Here is a 4,053-nt window from a genome sequence, read left to right as displayed (position 1 = left end):
ATATTCCAGGCCAGCAGTCTCTGCCCAGGGATTAGGAAGTAAGAAGAAACACAGAAACAGGGTGTTTTCTATATCCACAACCTTTTCTTTGATGTTCTTCCCCAACTGGGCTTTCTGGAAGCAGTATAAATCAACCTTGGCACAAAGAAAAGCATGTGTCCCTAAAGGCACGGCTCAGGCTCTGTCCCTCTGAGCCTTCCAGTTCTTGTGGTTACAAAACTTGCTGCCATTTTTAAAATTTTCAAAGGGCTTTTTTTTTTTTTTTTATTCCTTTTTACATATACCAAAACAACAGAAGCTTACAAGTCAGCTATAAGAAAAACCAAATCAATTCCTCAAACGGCTGTGAAGATGAAAGCATCAGCCCAGGAAGAAGAACCAGTCTTTGGGAGGGTAAAAAAAAGAAACTCAGAGATGTCAGATCTAAAGCCAAAACCCCCACGTTAAATTACATCTGATGTACTTTAACATTTACAAAAAAAAAAAAAGAAAAATATGAGAAAAGAATTCCATACACCATGAAACGATACCTAAACAAACACGCTTCAAAATGTTCCCATAATAATCTCCCTACTGCAAACAAACAGCTCAAGGAAATCTGTCCCGTATGGGACAATGTGATCAAGGCTTGGCCATGACACTTCCCACGTGCAGGACTTCTTGTTCTGCCCCGAGATCCACACACCTGACGCAAAAATACAACAACCTAGAGAAAATCAGGGACTTACTTCTCAGTTAAAAGAAAAAAAAAAAAAAGCACAGCCAATCTTGGAAAATCTTTTTAGTCTTAGAATACTCCTAGCTCCAAAGGAATGTGTCGGCTGTATCTCATTAAAGAAAGCCCACAATAAAGACAAGGGAAAGCCCTCTGCCAAATTTCAGACACAAGCAGACAGCAGCTCGTACTCCTTGGCTGCGGATCACTCGGCTGTGGCCAACACCTCTTTGCGACGCTCCGGGCAGGCAGAAATCGTGGTGGACCCAGGCAGGCCGGGACTGCTCTGGCTCAGCGTGTGGGCATGGGGCGATGCCTGTCCTTTAGAGGACACTGTAGAAGTCACGGGTGTGTATTTAGGCATCCCTCTGGTAAATAATCCTTCAGGGGGTGGTACCGATGCTCGTTAAATGTGTGTTCCTGAAGCAAATGCCACTGATGAGCTGTGTAACAATTCCTGCTCCTCTCCTGTGTGTCATTATGTCTACCAGCGTGTGTATGGATATTCTGACAACTTCACCAATTCTTCTTCTCCACATCAGGGCATATTAGCACACAGAAACCTGCAGGCTAAGTGGCTTTTCCTAGAACATTTCCAAGGCCAATACCTTCATTTCTCTCCTGCCTGTGACAAACACACAAACCCAGCCAGAAAGAAATGCCCTCAGCACAGTACCCTGTACAGTTTTACTATCCTCTGCCAGTGAAGTGTTTCTCTTGCAACGTCAACTTTCTTCCTCATCACTTGTTCTGCTGTCTCCTGGTAATTTCAGTTCACATCGCATCAAATTTGTCTGGATGCAGCTCACTTAATGATCCGGCTGAGCAGGTTCCACACAAGCCAACCACCCGCAAAACTGGGTGCTCTGAGCTCCACTGAAACCCAGCTCAGGACAGCGAGGATGTCACTTGGCTATCACCAAGGAGATGCTGAATCAGATACGGACTAATGGTGCCTCTCCCACCCTCTGCACCAGAGAGGCTTTTGTTTGAAATTAAACAGGACAGGGAGGCAGGCACAGACTGCAGCCAGCGTGGGCAGAGGTGCAGAGGCTGAGCTCAGACCAGCACCGGTGCCCGGCGGGAGCCCTCTGTGCCAGAGGGTCACACAGGGAGGGCCCTGCCTTGCCTGGCTTGGGAAGGGTTTTAAGACTGAGAAGCATTGGGCCAGCCCGGCTGTATCATGCTATGGGCCTTTCCTTGGAGCAGCACAGCAGCATCTCTGCTCCTGTAACGCTCCCAGTGGAGGAAGCAAATCTCAAACTGCACCAGAGCGTGCGAACGGCAGGCAGACCGTGCCTAATCCTGCCCACTTACCTGTACAGCAGCAGACAGGCTCCTATAGGCAATATATATACATAGCTCTGCCCTAAAGATACACTAGATACTGACCAAAGTGGACCAAAGGCAGCAGCAACGCAGTGACCAGTGTCATAACGGCAGCAGGCAGGGGAAGCGCGGGTCGAGCACGGCTTCTCCCGCTCGGCAGCCCAGGGCTGAGCGACTCTGCACGACCTCTGCTTCTGACCAGGGACGGCCGCACTTTGCTCAGCTCAAGGGCACAACAGCAACCGCCCAGAGTCCAGAAGTTCCTCTTAACTGGGATGGCCCTGAGCAGATCGCGCTCTTCGCTGTCAATACCGAGCCCGCAGAGCTCTGATCAGGTTGGCAGGACCGGTCTGGACACCAGCTGCAGGTGCTGTGGGCTCCCAGCTTGGCTAGTGAGGCAGCGCCTTTGGGACCGACCTAGGAAATCTGGAAACCCAATACCTGTAAAGCCTTGGCCACGCATCCCGGTACCTGCTGCGTGCTCAGGACTGCAAAACACAGCAGTGCTGGAGGCAGGCGTGGCTCTGTACCTCACACACCAGCAAAATTTAATTCACTGGGTTTAGAAATGAAGGCGCATGGTAAGTATCTGCAAAATATCAGAATACGTTACGGGAAAAACTCCTGCACCTTGCCAGGTATGGCAGCACTTGGGCAAAGCCAGGGACACACGGACAGCAGCGGGAAGGGCAGTGCCCCACAGGAGTTTCACAGCCTGAGCAGGTGTGGGGTGAGGGAAACCAGACACATCTCGTGCTCTGCAGGCGCGAGACCGCAGCGGTGCTCATGAAATAACCAAGGCACGTCCCCACAGTGAGACCCATTTATTATCTAGCAATTAACCTCAGGATACCAGCGCCAACGCATCAAATGGCAAAAAGAAGTGCTCACCTGGGCTTTATCACAGTGTGGGTGCTGAAGAGAAGCAAGGTCTTGACTTCTTCCCATCCTTTGTGGGAGAAACTACATCAAGGCCCTGACCCACGCTAATACTGGTTTTGGGGTGGGTTTGGGTTTTTTTGGGGAGGAGGAGAGGGTTTGGACAGGGATTGTTTTAACCTTTGTCATTTCATGGTTCAACTGACGGTTTACGTAAGATGACGTAGGTCCACAGAACCACATTACCAAAGCCACCACTGAACAGTTTTGTTTAGTTCTCTTGTCTCCAAAGAGAAAAGTTAAATTGGAGAGGATTCAGAAAGCTCCAGGAGCTCCAGAAGGCTGAGAAACTTGACTCAATTAAAATATAGAGTCTAAGGAAGTTTTGTCTATTCATATTGTCAATGAAGCACTCATGAAATTAATTTTAGCATGGCCCAAGTACATCCACAGGAGTAGAAGACTATGACACTAAATGGCTCATTAGGAAAAGCCCAAATAAACTGCAAAGGTAATGCCACTGTTCCATCCCCTTAAGCTCCCACACTGAAATAAATTTCATTTTTCATTTAAAAAAAAACACAACAAAAAAAAGAAAAAGCCATGTTCGAGCCAGAATGTGTGGATTTAACAAGAATGACTAAGCAATGACCTTCAGGCTGCGCCCCACCACAGAATTCAGACAAGACCATATTGGCATCTTTTTAAAAAAACATCCCCATGAAGCACCGTAAGGCACTCGCACCACAACAACCGACCCTCACGGGCACCTCCTTGGCTGAGCTCTCCCTCAGCTCTGCTCGTGGTACGGGCAGGAACTCCTGCAGGGCCGATCTCTGTCGGGGCCTGCCAGCCCTCACACGGCATCAGAAACGCGTAGTTCTGTATTTAGCTTTTACAGACGCTTTATGAAATTCTGAAGTCAGGACCTAAACCAGCCGTTCCCACCCGCCTCAGCGGTCGATGTGCAAAGGAGCACAGGGGACACGACGACTGGTGACCAATGATGCTGCAACAGGGAAAGTCCAGCCACTGCAGCTCAGGAACTTCCCATATCTCATTAGTTTTAACCCTCCCTGTGGGTACCCCTGTCCCCAGTGCCATCAGCCCACAGAGCACCTTGTGTCAGC

This window comes from Apaloderma vittatum, unplaced genomic scaffold (genome assembly GCF_000703405.1).
Source record: "Apaloderma vittatum isolate BGI_N311 unplaced genomic scaffold, ASM70340v1 scaffold39161, whole genome shotgun sequence".
Lineage (NCBI taxonomy): Eukaryota > Metazoa > Chordata > Aves > Trogoniformes > Trogonidae > Apaloderma > Apaloderma vittatum.
Note: the sequence above shows the minus strand (reverse complement) of the source record.